Genomic DNA, 16,252 nt, shown 5'->3' on the forward strand with positions numbered 1-16,252 from the left:
GAGAGAATAAAGTGTTCTAGGAGGTTCAGAGAATCAAGTCTTGCCAGAAGTCCAAACTGACCCTGTTTTCCTCAGAATCAGGTCAGCAGGCAAATATAATTCTGAGTTGAAGGAAAACACCTTGGCAGACTATGCAAAATAATCAGGTCCTCAGGCACTGCTCACATGGGACTCCTGTGAGAGATTTCAACATTTGGAACAGAGCTCTACTGATTCACAAATTGCATATACCCACACATGCAAAAATGATCCCCAGGAAAAATAGGTTAAGCAACCATGAGGAGAAACCATGAGGCAAAGATGACACCTGCTGGCAGCCCAGGGCTCCTTGCACAAGGCTCCTGGCTCAGCTGTGCTACCTGAATTAATCCCTAAAGAGACCTCCCTTCACCCCCTCCATGTGAAATGCCATGCAGGGTAAATAAGCAGAATTGTGGGTTCATTTTATCAAGAATTATTTATAAAAGTGAAATGTTGCTGAAAAAAAGTGTTCAGTATTAGGAAATGAGTTAAATATGTTTTGGCAGTCTGCACAATGGACTATGGAGCAGCCCTTAAAAAGCTATTTTCAGCCTCTAGGTCAGAGAATCACGGCCAGGGACAAAACCTCTACAGAAAAAGAAAATAAGGCATACATTTTGGGGGGAGGGGTGTTGGTCATGGGACTTGAACTCTGGGTTCTGTCCTTGAGCTCTTCAGCTAAAGGCGAGTACTCTACCACTTGAGCCACACAGCACTACTTCTGGTTTTCTGGTGGTTAATTGGAGATTAACCTTGCCCAGGCTGGCTTTGAACCATGATCCTCAAATCTCAGCCTCTTGAGTAGCTTGGATTACATTGTTGCCCAGCTCATAAAAATTTTTTAAGTAGAAGATTGGAGCCTGGTTCAAGTGATAAAGCAGCATGCAGCCCATGTGTTGAAGCCCAGTATCACTAAAAAAAAGCCAGTTTCACGTTTAATAACACGAAGAAACACTCACACATACAGAAATACATAGTCACACTGGTGGCTCTTGCCTGTAATCCTAACTACTAAAGAGGCTGAGATCTGAGGCTCTCGGTTCGAAGCCAGCCTGGGCAGAAAGTCCATAACATTCTTATCTCCAATTAACCACCAAAAGGCTGAAAGTGGAGTTGTAGCTCAAGTGGTAGGGCATCAGCCTTGAGTGCAAAAGCTAAAAGACAGTGTCTAAGCCAAAAAGTACAGAAAGAAGGGTGACTGAGAAAACATGAAAAAGAATACTTGATGATGATTCTAACATGGATGGTATCATTGACCAGGATAAAACTCGATGTGTATGTATGCTCAAAGGAAGAATTCTGAAATGAAATATAGAAACTGTTCATAATAACTGTCTCTAAAGTTAGTATTTCCTTCCATGTACATTTCTCTTCAACTTTTTTGCAATAAATTATTCTAAAGACTCAAAGCAAAACAATAAATATGGAGTTTGTGCAAAAGGAAAGAATGCCAACAGCATTTTAAATGCAGGTAGCAATAGCGCCAAGGTGAAGCTCAGAAGTAGAAGGCTGGAACTTCAATCTCAGGAACCATGAGCAGAGAGGCTCCTGAGAGGCAGGCAGGTCCTCATGATGCATTCGCAGCATCAGATCCTATGTGGCAGAACACTGGGGAAAAGGAACAGACATCCAGACCTGTATACTGTATGCCTATAAGCTATTATGGAGGTAGAAACTGCGAGGATTGTGAGTTGGAGGCCAACAGGCCAAAGTTAGTAAGGCTCTATCTCCAAAACTAGGTTCTAATAAAAGGCTGGAGCACTTGCATGCATTGTTTTACTTCCCCTGACCTAATCAGCAGACACAACAGTCTCTCCTTTGAATTACTTCTAGAGAATGCTCTTATGTAAAAGTAGCTGTGACTAAATGATCATTGACCGCCCACTGGATAGGCAGCTACAAATGTTATGTCCTCAATGAATATTTGATTGATGGCACCTCTCATCCTCCCACCCACCCACCCGCTCCCAAGCATGTTTGGCAAAGTCTTGGCTCAATCACAATAGCTTGTGGCTAAAGGGATATCAATTGACTTCCCTGCCCTTCATTCTTCCTATTGGTAGAGATGATAGCAGCCACTCAACTAACCTCCCACCATTGTCAATTTGGCAATCTTGTTCAAATCCCCTGCAAGTTTGCAATAACCCACATCCTTTAGGAGTGAGTAGGTGGTAGATATTTTCCCAAGGTTTTTGCTTACATGTTTTCTTCTTTAATCATTCTGCGAGAGAATATTACCTGAATCAGAACTTTGTTCAGAATTGAATAAGTTTTGTATTACAGGAGCAGAATTTGAATTCAGTTCTAATTCCAAACATAAAGGTCTTAATATCCTGTATGACTGCATTGGATCCTAGTGGTCAAAGGGACCCTGTATATCATTAGGTTGCATCCAGGCCCAGAAACAGGACAGGATTTGCCCACATGATTACCACCAAAAATCATTACAAACTTTGTTTCACAGGGTAGTAAGTTCCACTCTAAAAATCTTTCAGTTAGTGTGGTTCCTGGTTTCAGCCGAGTGGGCTGAGTTTCTCTTCTCATTTAGCACCACTTCCCTATTGCTGGTAACCAGAGACTTGGAATCCACTGTTACTCACTGACCAAATTACACATTCTGAACTGAACTGAGTGAACCTTTGAACTTCTGGGGAAAGTGAACTGCCACACAATCATAATTTCACCAATGATAAAGCCAGTGAACTAGAGAAAAGGGATGGGGGTGAGGCAAAAATGATGGAGACGGGGGGGTAGAGAGATGAGAACTGGAACAGAGAAAGGTCTGGAGCAGGGAAGTGGGGAGCACAGAGGCCACAACCAAGAAAGATTGTCTGGGATCTCCAGACAAGCTGACCCTTAAATATAGTATGGTTATTACAGTCACCACATCCGTAAGGTGATTGTCTGAGCACAAAGTTGAAGAAGCCAGCAAGGAGAAGAGGTAGTACTAGAACTTAAGCCAAAGGTTCCGAGTCCATAAACAGAAAAATGAAGCAGGGTTTGAGCATCCCTGAAGATTGGAATACTGAACTCATCCATGGTTTGTTCTTCATCTGTACCTAGATCCCCCTTCTTGGGTGTGGTGCCTTGGCAATAGGCAGGAATAAAAGTGACTCGCTTATATGCAACGTTCATTAAGAATTTAAAGTCAAGTTATATGCCAGATATGTTACAGTGACAGAATTCATCGCAAAGCCTTTTCCCATTTGACTCATCCCACCTCCACACCTCACCCCAGCTCCAGCTCTGTGACTACATTATTTCCCTCTGAAATTTGTCACCCTTCTTCTCTTTTTTATGCTTTCATAGAAGAAGAAAAGCATAATCAAGGATCCCTTAACCCTTTGCATCATAAAATATAATGCCATCTCACAATAATCAGAAGAAAGGACAAAAAAATAATCTAAATTATACATACCACCTGGGGTCTAGCTAGAATATCACCCTCTATGAAATTGATTTATCTTCCATGATGATGTACCAGACTTCAGAAAGCTACCAAATTGTCTGTTATGTCGTTGGAATCTCAGCTGCAATTACCAACTAGAATTTCACAACCTCAAGTCCTATGTTCTGGGATTCTATTGTCTACCCTTTGTTTGAGTCCTGAATCTATTGCTATTCATTCATTCATTTAGCAAGCCATCATTTTCTAGTCATTGCTCAAATGAAAAAAAAATCATATCTTTGTGGTCCTTATATTTTGAGAGAAGGCCGACAACTAAAAGCACAAATATTAAATAAATTATACAGTACATTATGTGGTAAGAGAAATAATACAGCATAAAGAGACTAAGATGAGAATTTTAAATAGAAGGATCAAGAAAGATTTCACTGCAAAATTACATTTTAGTACAAATTAGAAGAATGTAAATAAACTAAGATACAAGGGCTTAATCTGACCAAGGTCCTCTGTATGGAGATATAGATGTGTCCAAAGGAACCCCTCCCCCTTGTGCAACTAGTTGATGCTAATTTAAAAACATGAGAAAATAAAAGTGAAGAAGGCAAAAAATTAGTCATAAAGAAATTTTGGGGTAGAGGAGGAGTTACTTGAAAGAGAGAATATATCCTGTGCAAAGTTCTTATGGTAAGACCAAGCCTAAGGTATTTAAGAAACAGAAAGCAGCTAGAGCAGAGTGAGAAACGTGGAAGGCAGGCACAGATGATAAAGTGAGAGGGTTGTTGGGAGACAGATCACCTAGTCAAACAAGCCACTATAAGGAGGATTGCTTCCAACTTGCAATCCTTCTCTCCCTCTCCTGAATAGCTAGGATTCAAGGTTTAAGCCACTAGTGCCTAGGTAGGAATTGATTTCTATAGTTCTGAGAACACAAATCTTTTCAAAGCTTCATGTCTACAATCTAATTTGTGAGTTACAATTTCACCATTATCAGAGTTAAAAATCTTTTTTTTTTCTGGATTGTGGGGCCTGAAATCCACCTGGGTGATGTCTCTGAACTCTTCAGCTCAAGGTGAATGCTCTAACACTTGAGCCACAGCACCACTTCCAGTTTTCTGGTGGTTAATTGGAAATAAGCGTCTCATGGACTTTCCTGACTGGGTTGGCTTTCAACCCTGATCCTCAGATCTCAGCCTCCTGAGTAGCTGGGTTCTCAGGTATGAATCACCAGTGCCAGTTAAATATCACCAGATATTTAACCAGAGTTAAATATCTTGATGGCAAATGTAAAAAAAGGTGGGGGGGGTGTTAAAATAAGATCTGCTATCTCTCAGTCCCAAGTGGGCATATAGAGCTTCACAGAGAGGAAGCTAAAGAGGAGGGCATTGCACAATGAGAATGGAGAAAATCCCCTCCTCTTCCATCCCACCTCCCAGGAAGGAAAACGGTCCTTAACAGAGAAGTAGGAAGTATAACCTCTACCCTTGGTATTTCTTGTTGAAAAACATAGGCGAGAGTCACGAAGATGAATCAGAAACTCCCTAAGATTTTAACAATGCAAATATTCTTGGTTCTTCTTTGTTATATTGGAAATGTCTCATGTCAGGTAGGACTAGGATATCAACTGAAATGAACTTGACAAGGCAAAGTTTACTTCTGCAGAAGGGCATGCTACAGTCTGCTCCAGGTTTTACCTTAACAGAGCACTGTTCCTCATGCTGATTGGTCAAAACTTAGGTTCACAATCTTGCCCAATTGGCAAGTATGAAGAGAGTCAAAAGTGTAACAGTATGTAACTGAATTAACAAGACCAAGATGTAACTAAAATACAGGAGTCAGGCTGCCTGGACAAAGTAGAAAATAGATGTAACTAAGGTAACAAGATTAATTAAAACAACTTTTTGTTTCAAAGATTAAATTCTTATGATTCACGACTCTTTTTTATTATGCCAGTTTTTTTCTCTTTGTTCCAGGAGCTTAAGTTTTTAGATCCTAGAAAACAAAGAAACATGTTTTGTCCTTCCCTTTCTTCAGTACTATTTGGCTTTGGAAAAGAATATCTCTCTTTCTTTTAATATTTATCATAAAGGTGATATACAGAGGCATGATGGGTCTCCTTCAAAGGATGGGCTCTTAGAGAGCCCCTTGGAGGTGTGAAATATCCCAGAGGATCCCCCAGATTGTTGGAAATGTCTCTGCCACATCAGAATGAAGACATCATGTTGAAAGGAGGTTGACAAGACAAAGTTCACTTGTGCAGAAGGTCGTATCACTGACAAGAATCCAAGTATGTAAACCCACTGGACAGGAAACTGCAGATTTTATCCCTAACACAGTACTGCCCCTCATTCTGGTTGTTAGAACTTAGTTTCACAATTTAGCCTGGCTAGTTTGAAGAGGGTCAAAAAGGTTAACAAAACCCCAAGACAGGGACACAAATGATTTTTTCCTTCTTGCTATTGTTTTTAATGTACTTATAATGCACTATGTGATTCTTTTATTTCTTTTGTATGTTCTTCCCCCATGGTATAATCCCTGTTTTCACTGTATTTGATCCTGGTGTACTGCATCTTATATATACATTTTTATAATTTGGGGAGGGGAAGGGATATAACAAAATGCTTAAATAAGGATACAGATTGATCCATTTTAACAATGAGATGTACAAGGTACTATGTTGAAAACACACTTTACAACTGGGGGGAGAGGAGTTGGGGAGTGGGGAGGGAAGGAATGGTAGGGGAGAAACAAAGGAGGAGGTAACAATGTTCATAGGACATGTACTCATTACTCTACTCATGTACCTGTAACCCCTCTGTACAGTATTTTTACAATAAAATTATATGTGAAAAAATTAACAAGCTGTGGCTGTAATTAACAGGAACAGGCTCTGTATCACCTTTACAATAAAATTGAAAAATGAAAAAAAAGGAATAAGGGCCAAAATACAATCAGCAGGGGCCCAATCACCTGGCCAATTCAGGAAACAAGATGTAACTAACAGGCTTTTGCTTAATTAAAATAGCTTTTTGTTTCAAACTGAAGTTTACAAGGTTGACAGAAAGGAACCAATGACTTCTGACTGGAAATATTTTGGTTCTTACAGCTACTAGAGGAGACACCCTAAACCCAAAGGCCTTGCTGGCACACAGACGCCAAAAGGAGAGCCAGAGTGCCTGTTCTAAGGGTCCTGGAGCTGATTTCTGGCTTAAAACCTGAAGGAGCTTCAGCATTTTCTCCATTCTCCTCCCTCCTTTGACCAATTTCTTAGTCTTTTGCTTCCTGCCCAAGTGTGTGACTCATACAAACCCTTTACTAGTGCTAAGATAAAAACACTCAGTACTATTATGGTTCTTCTTTCCACTTTATTTTGTATCTATATTTTTCATTTCTTGCCCCTTGGATTTTTTTAAATTCTTAGGTGAGAGGAAGCAAGAGACAGAGCTAGGGAATTCTCCAGTCCATCTGATCCCTTCGCTGTCCCATTTTAAGTAGATACTTTTACAAGGCAGTACTCTCAGAACATACTGGAAACTGAAGACTAGATCCCCAGCCTGAGCTCAAAGCTTCTCCTTGGCAGGGGCTGGGGCTGGAAGATAGCAAAAACCAGCTCCCAGCCCAGTGTCTGTCTACAGGTGAGAGCCTCCATCTATGGCTATCCTCCTCTCCCCTGTGCCTAATTCCAGCCCTGTGGGTAGATTTGATCCTTGGTAACTATGTGATATCATGAGCTTTGTCAAAACTTCTAAGAATCATGTCCTCCATAACATCTGGAGTGCCCATCTGAAACTGCAAAGTGAGTCATCTGATTTGAAATGGAAATAAAACATTACTTAATACAGTGAGAAAGGGTTAAACTGTATGGGAATCCAAAAATCTGACCTCTGGTCCCAAATCATCATATTGTATAAACTTGAGGAAGTTAACTTTAACTCTTTTTGTGTGCTTGACTCATCTTTTTCCTGCCACGAGGTAGGAAAGGCCTTGAATGAGAACAGGGGCCATGAGCCCTGGAGCCATAGAACCCAACAACAGAGGACAACAGAGGTGTTCTTACAGAACACCAAGACCAGTCTAACCATAGGGAATTTCTTACCAAAATCAAGGCCAAAGCCAGAAAATACAATATTATATTTTACCTAGAGTGGCTACAGAAGATCTCTCTGATAAAAAAAAAGACATTTGAGCAAAGTCCTGAAGCCAAAGAATTGGAAGTTGGATCAATACCTACAGGTTGGTTGAATCCACGAAACATTTAAAATCTGCCATATGCAATCAGTGGCAAGGCAATAAGAAGATGAGTTGCCTTGTGCACAATGGGATGCCATCAGAAGGAAATGCATGTGTTTCAAAGGTTTCTCTGGTTGTTGCACAAAGGACAGATGGCTGCAGGGATCTGATGGCAGGCTGCTGTCTCACTCCAGTTGACAGAGGAGGGAGCAGAGAACAAGAGCAAGGGCAGATTAAATCAGGATGTGTCAAGATGATTACCACAATGAGACCAGAGTTTCATTTGTGCTGACGACGTGACTTACAAGTGGATCATCCTGATGAAAGTCCAGGATTAGGAAAGATGAGCTTCCTCAGGTGTGAGCTTCATTCAACAAGTATTTAATAGGCATCCCCTATGTGCCAAATACAGGGCGGTTTAGGGAGGCTCTAAAAGTGAAACAAAATCTCTGCTCTTCCTGTGAGTTCGCATTCCAGAAGGGAGAGAAATAATCTACAAAGAAGCAAATAACACAAATACAGAAGGGGCTGGGAGTAGGGGGACTGGCTAACAGGGGTGGGTTCCCTAGAAATCAGAGTCTCTTACAAGGAAGTGCTTTGCCACGAAAGGTGCAATTTCAGGGAAGTAAAAGTGAAAGAATGTAGGAACTGAGGTATGGAAGGCAGGAAAACAAATAAAAGAGCTGATTATCAAGATGACCAGCTTTGCAACAAACACCAACCATGTCCTCCATCTCTCTCCAAAAGACAGTCATGAAAACATTGCATCTCAGAACAGGATGGTAGAGAGAGAGGAAGGATGAGCAACTAGACTTTGATGTCTTCCTATATCCCATAGTTCATCTGTTTTAAGTCTACTCTACAGTCTAACTGTCATGTTATTTGAAGGTTGTGTCACCTTGTCCCTCTGGGCAACCACTGGCCAAAGCTTCCTCAAGCTCCTTTGGGTCAAAACTGGGAGCAATCTGCTACAACTCCTTTCAGAGTAAATGATATAAAAGACATGCCTAAGACCAACTGTCATCTCTAGGGAAATAGAGGCAACTGGTGGTATTAGAAGATGAAGTGATGGTGGGGACATTCACAGAGTAGGTTGTCATTAAGGCCCCTCTAGATTTTGAGACAGGCAATAGGCTCAGGGGACAGGATGAAAGGGGTTAAGAAAGATTGCTCTATACAGACTTTGATTAAGCAGAGAGCCAGATGAAGTATGGCAGAGGGAAAAGCTAGCATAAAATCCTTGATCTAGATCCATGGTCAGTTGGTTTGGAGAAAACAAGAAATAACAGTGTGAGCAGGCTGAGTGAAGCAAGTGAGGAAGCAAGTAGTAGAAAGAGGCCATGGTTACAGCATGAATCCTGTTCTGAGAGAAGTCATTGGTAAGTCTTGCACTGATTATAATTAAAAGGATGACCGCTTCATATGCTGTGTAGAGAGTCTAAGGAAGCAAAAAGGAGCCAGTGGCAAAGAGAGACAATGATAACTTGGCCCAGACTGGCAGCAGCAGTCTGAACAAATGCAGCAGTCAGTATTAAAACACCAATAGGATTTGCCAAAGTCCTAAACTGAGAGAGTAGGGTGGCTACGTAGGCTAATGAACTTCTACTTACAAAGATAAAAAGGACAAAATTGGGGGAATAAATGGAGCCATGCACTGAGTTTTGCATTTCTTCATCTCAGATGCTTTTGGAATACCTCAATGAAGACAGGTAGCATTGGAGACAGAATGGGACTGACATGCAAATGTGTAAAGCCACCTGCATCTAGACAAGGTCTTGCCAGCCTTCTGTAGCAGAGAAGTTTACCTTTCATGGTCCATTCCTTTGCATCCTAACTTTGCTTTGATTTCTGATATAATCATCTCTGCCTTCTGTCAGAGGAAATGTTAACAACAGGTTTCCTTCCCTGAGATAAAACTTCCTTAGCTCTTTTAACTTGCACATAACGCTGAGAAAAGGGACAATGATCATGCAGAAAATCTGAGTCTAGTTGAAGAAACTCTGATTTCCTCTCATAGACTTGTTTCACTGCAAGAAATAAAGCATGAGCTGCTGAATTTAGGAATCTTTAACTCATATTTTTAAATCCCAAGCCATAGTGTTCCTTATAACTCCCATGGTTTTCTAAGATAATGATGCTATGCTTTATGAGTTTTGATGAAGAAGCAAGTATGTATCCATTCAAAGACATCATTATATCATATAGTTTGTAAAATAAAAGTAAAAGAAGGGCAGTGTGATATCACACTACAATATCTACATAAGTCATCCAACTCAGTTGTCTACTGTAGTGACCATTCATTGCTCTTGTTTGTAGAGCATCTCTAAATCCATTGCTCCCTACCTTCATTCCTGGGCTTGAATGAGGCCGATCCTTCCCCCCAGTGGGTATGAGTCACAAGCCAAAGTTGATAAGTGCATGCAATCCCCTGGGACAGAATGGAACTCCGAACTCATGTTGACTTTGTGTAGATGTTGCTTAGGGGCTGGGTACTCTCTTTAACACTAAAGCTACAGGATTATTCGCCCCACTGGGCCCGGCAGAGGTGGAGACTGAGATGGAGGGCCGCGAGCATGGAGAGCCTCTAGTCATTACCAAGGAGACCTTAGCTACACGCCAGCACCTTTTTAAGGACTCCAGGTAATTCTGCCAGCATCCCAGGTTGAGTGCAACCTGCTTTGATCTTCTGCCTTATGAAAGTGCTCTGCTCCTCGCTGGGGTGCTCCGTTTCAGCTTTCCAAATAGAGGCTGTGGCTCTGCCTTTAACTTCAAAAGAACATCTCCTTGACGGAAGAAGGCAGTAAAGCCCCAACTGTGGACAAGCTACTGGCTGGACATGAGATCATGGATATTAATGACATTGGCTTTCAGAGTACAGTCAGGAAGCGATTTGCCTCTTGAAAGGGTCCCTTAAGACCCTCAAGCTAGTGGCCAAAAGTCATCTTAGCGAGGGTCTGGGCAAAGGTGCGGCTGGCATCATGTCCGGCTGCGAAGGTGCGAAGAAGCCCCTCAAACAGCCCAAGAAGCAGGCCAAGGAGATGGATGAGGAAGAGAAGGCCTTCAAGCAGAAACAGAAGAAGGAGCAGAAGAAACTCGAGGAACAGAAAGAGAAGGCTGTGGGGAAGAGACCCCTGGCCACAGGTGGAATTAAGAAATCTGGCAAAACAGTAATCTGTTCCTTGTCCCTGGGATGATGGAGACCCTTGATTCCATTCCCATTCAACATCTGCATTTCCTGTCATAACATCTCTGCCACCTGTAGGTAGAATGAACTTTAGCTCTGAACACTAAGAGCTTTTTTAAAAAAGAAAATCCTACAGTGGCTCAGTCTTTAGTTGTGAGCCATTGTGTCAAGTAAACCCAGCTTAGATTCCTGCCGGAGTCTGCTCTTTGTTCTACTCTTGCATTCTGTATCATCTTGAAATTAAGCCAACTCATTTTAAAGGCAAAAAAAAAAGTCATCTTAGCATGACTTTGTTCCTGGTAATATAAATCTGACTTACATCCTTCCAGATACAAGTATTTATAAAATTTGAAATAAACTCTGCTGTGAAATTAGTGGTAAATGATTTCAGGGAAACTATCATATTAAAAAATATAGATTTTTGACCACACTAAGGTTTGAACTCAAGGCCTAGGCAGGCACTATACTACTGAGCCAAAGCTCCTATTTTGCACTATTTTTTGCTTAATTGTTGTTTTGGTGTGAGACTTGGGGCTTGAACTCAGGGCTTGGCACTGTCCTTCAGCTTTAATGTGCTAGAACCAAGAAAAATCAGAAAAGGGGAAAATTCAATGTAGTTAGCAGAAATAGGGCAAAACATTTAAAGCAGAACCTATTTGTAGAGAGAAACTCCAGGTTAATTATTAAAAGGAAATTCGCAGGGGTAGAGACTCAGAGCAAATTAGGGAGTTGAACAAGTATAGTAAATAACAGTGAAACTGAGAAAGAGCCAGGAATCCTGGAAGGTGGTTTGATTTTGGGTGTGATAAGTAAGAAGTTAGGAATGTGTTCCGATAATGCCAGCTAAACCTTTATTGGGAAATGCCAGCTAAACCTTCATCAGGAATGAAACAAAGGGGGAACCAGGAATGTGGTTTTTGCTTTGATTGAAACTGTAATTGCTAACTGCTAGTTCTGCTCCTCCACACCAGCTTGCTATCATTTACACTGCCACCTACATGTGGCTTGTTTATCCCTTAAAAACCCTGCTGAGAGTTTGGCTGCTGTTCTTCACTGTCCCAATAGTGGAGAGCATTCACCTCGTGGTTTATAAAGATTCCTAGCCCTACAAAGAAAAAAAAAAGCTACAGGGTTATGAACCTGGGGTTACTAGCATCCATCTTGCCTGCAGGAAAATTATTGACTAAGTTTGGAACTTACTCCAAGGAAAGCAGAGCAAATGGCTAAGAAGAGATAGGATTTTGAATTTAGCTGTATCCAAAGCCAAAGATATGAAATCAACTTTCCATTTTGCTCAGATCAGTTTAAATTGTCTTAGTTTTAGTTTACCTTTATTTTTGTTTTGTCCCTAATAACAAAAAGATTCTTAAATGACTCATCCTTTCTGAATCTGGGTATATAAACCTCTAAAATAAGGATGCTGAAACTCTACAATATTTCTCATAAAGATGCCAATTCTCATTTGGGGTTTTGCTCTTGTTATAAAATGTAAGAAACATAATTCAGTCTTCACATAGTCAGGTACCTAGTCCATTCAAACACCACACACACACACACACACACACACACACACACACATATTCAATTTCCAAATGGAAATTCCAAGTGGAATGGTTGTACTCCTACATGAAAACCAATAAACTAGAAAGCCTCTAAAACCTTTATAATCAAGTTGAAATTAGCCATGTTGTATACAAAAACTTAACCTCCCTAGATTCTTCTTTTATATATGAATATATATATATATATATATATATGTGTGTTTTTATTGTAAAAATACTGTACAGAGGGGTTACAGTTACATGAGTAAGGTAATGAGTACATTATCAACTGGGAATAATTTAATTTCTGCATTTCATTTCTTTGAAAAATGAAGCTATTCATATACATAATGTAACATTATGGCTAAATTAATCAAAAGATTATTGCCATAAATTACTTTATATGGAACAAGTCTAGCATAACTGAAAATGGATTCTTCCCTTCCCAAGGGAAATATCCTGAACGTTTTGGGATGCCATGGTTGCATATCATTTTCCCCATTAAAAAGGCTAGAGGGAAATATAACAGAAATGTTAAGTGATCTTTTCATATCCTTACTCTTCTATCAATAAAGTATTAAGATCATCTTCATAGCCCTCTGCAGTCATTATTTTTCTAGACTTCTTTAATTATGACTCCAGCAAGATCCATTGGCTTAAGGACTATGTGGCTCATTTTTACAAGAAAACGCATCCAAATATTCCCACACAACCAGCTACAGAACAATGTGAAATTGATGGCTGGGAGTCAGCAACGCTCATTGACTTCTCCATGCTTCTGTGCATAATTTACTATACATCATTCTATGTTAGCCAAAACCACAAATATTAATCCCTGAATGTACCTTGTGTTCCCACAGTGCTAAGGAGGTAGAATGAGGTTTCCTATGCTATTTATAATTTGTCTGCTTTTAAATCTATTTTTATGTTACCTATGTAATCTTTGTGAACTTCAGTGTATTTTTTTTTACTTTAAACCGTGTTGCTTTTCCCTCTTGGCAACTATGTGCTCTTACTATTAGTTCTCAGACAAATGGTCTAAATTCCCCACTAGCAAATTTGGATATGCCAGGAGAATGGGCTGAGTTCCATGAATTGCCTTTGAAATATGAGCACAATAAGATGACTTCACTTTGCGTGAGCAAGCCAACCAAATTCAGACTGAGGGATCCAGTCATGACACAGACAGTCCTTTCATCCCAGCTCTCTTCCACACTGTCATAAATTATTGCTGCTGGATCTATTGCCAGGAGTCTGGGGCCAATTTTCATGTGTAGGATTTGAGGGGTATCTTCAAAATCCACCCCACTCACACAACTAGCTAACCGCTCTCTCCAAAGCAGTGGCTTTACATCATGACATCTGCCCCCTTGCAACAATGCAATCATTTTTTTTGTAATCTGAAGGCTGAAAAAGACCGTCGATGTCAGAGAAGTGAAGCAGAAGGAGGAAGGAAGGGGAGGAAGCCAAACCACTTCAAAACCACTTTAAGAGTTCCAAGATGAATACAAAGTTTCCCTGAAGGAGAGACTGATTGTAAAACATTGTATACAGGTGTGGAAATGTCACTGTGCAATCTACCCCACTTGTATAGGTTATAAAAAATAATGTGTGCTAATAAAAAAAACAGCAAAAAAGGGGGGGAAATATTCTTGAAACAAAATGGGGAACTCTCAGCCTTTCTTACTTTCATCTGTGAAGTCAAAAATTTGACAGACTGAAACCCCTCTGACATCACTTTGTCAATAAAAAAGAGAAAAAAAGTAACAGAAAGGGTGGCTACAAAGAAAAACCATGCCTTTGTGAAGAGCAAATGTCATGGCTATTTAAGGAAGTCATTTCTTCCTTTGGCTTTGTTTTAAATGATTGCCGCTTCTAGTCTTCTTCATCTTCTTTTTATTTCCTTTATCTCCTCAAACTTAGATCTTATTTTTTAAAAACTGAGATGTGAGGGTCGGCAGAATAGATAATGACCCTCACGTATGGCCATCTGAACACAGACATGGAAGTATCCAGTCTTGTCCACCCTCCCTTGATGTAAAGTAATCACCTCCAGCTGGGTCAAGTGGATGTGGCAAATGTCCCATCTTCACATGACTTTGATGCAGCACCATAATGAACGTATTTCTTTGATGGAAGAAAGATGCTTCGTGAAATAAACTGTTTAAGGATTTGGAGCTGGAAACATGCGCTGCTTTGTTCTTTTGACAATTGAGTTCGCTATCTAAAACATTTCTCCATTTTGAAGGCTCTGTCTTTTCTCTTCCAGCCCCAGCCCTCCAGCTACAATAACAGGCCCATGATTTTTCTTAGATGCCAAGGTTATGAATACTCTTTTATTAATATTTTGCTTTGAACTTGCTTCTCTCTTGCAAAAGAAAAATAGCCCTATGTATTGCAGGGTTGACAGTAATAGGCAGAACATACAAATTGTTCTCCTAGGAGCAGTAAAATGTTCCAAAATGCACATACAAAAAAATTCTAAATACAACATAATGTTTATGGAACACTGCCTTTTGCAGCTATAATTTTCAAAAAGTAATATTTCTGATTGGCATGAATTATTCAGAACATATTTCAGAGATTAATATCAAAATTAATGCCATAAAATGTCCCCCTTTATGACCATGATTGCTTTTCTCATATTAGTGCACACTTTTAATGAGCAGAATTTTGTATGCAATTCCAAAGCAAGAGAACCTTCATTGGATTAAGCTGCTTTGGTTTTTACTTTTCCCTTTATCCCATTTCAACATATCCTCCGACCTCCTTTAAACATAATTCGACCCATGCCAACTCAACAGATTATAGTAGATCTCCTATTAATTGCATTCTGCCTTAAAAAGAGCTTAACATTTCAGCCTGTAATTATATACGTAGTTCTGTCCACTAATGTTTAGGTTAATCATTAAAACTTACTCTCATACTTGCTGTTTATCATCAGTTCAATCACTTATCATTAGTGAAACCAGCTCTTTTTCGGTATTAAAAAGAATGTCAGGGAACTGAACCCCTCTCAATGTTTTTTTTTCCATCCCAAAAATTAATCTCAAAATCTCAGCTCCCTTTAATCCTGCTTGGTGGCTTAGATTCTCTAGCCCTGGAACCACTTACATAGCTTTTTTTTTCATAGCCACAGAAATGTAAAAACAGCCATTGCTAAAGCAGAGAAATAATTCGGCTTAATCCATGTACTTTTGATGCCTAACAATTTGACAGGTGACTTATAGCAACAAATTTTATGAACACTTCTTCAGACTGATAAAATGACCTATAAAAATTTCCAGATACAATTGCTGCTTTGCATTTTGATATTAAGAATATTCTAGGATGTCAGATGCTCGTGGCTCATACCTGTAATCCTAGCTATTCAGGAAACCTAAATAAATCAGTTCAAAGCCAGTCAGGAAAGACAAATCCAAGAGACTCTTATCTCCAATTAACCATCCAAAAGAACCAGAAGTGGAGGTGTGGCTCAAGTGATAGAGGGCCAGCCCTGAGTGGAAAAAGCTAAGGAGAACACAAGGCCTTGAGTTCAAGCCCAGTACCAGCACCAAACAAAACAGAAGACTATTCTAGATCCTGGAGCCAGTGGTTCACATTTATAATCCTAGCTACACAGACAGCTGATGAGGACCGTGGTTCAAGAACATCCCAAAAAGAAAAGCTTGTAGATTCCATCTACAAAAAGCTGAAATGGTGACATGGCTCAAGTAGTAGAACACGAGCCTCGCAAATATGAGGCTCTTTGTTCACACTCTAGTACTGTCCCCCCTAAATACACACACACACACACACACACACACACACACACACACACACACAGAGGTACTGAGGCAATATTCTACAGTAATCCAGCAAACATGACCTTTA

This window comes from Dipodomys ordii, unplaced genomic scaffold (assembly GCF_000151885.1).
Source record: "Dipodomys ordii isolate 6190 unplaced genomic scaffold, Dord_2.0 Scaffold20, whole genome shotgun sequence".
Classification (NCBI taxonomy): domain Eukaryota; kingdom Metazoa; phylum Chordata; class Mammalia; order Rodentia; family Heteromyidae; genus Dipodomys; species Dipodomys ordii.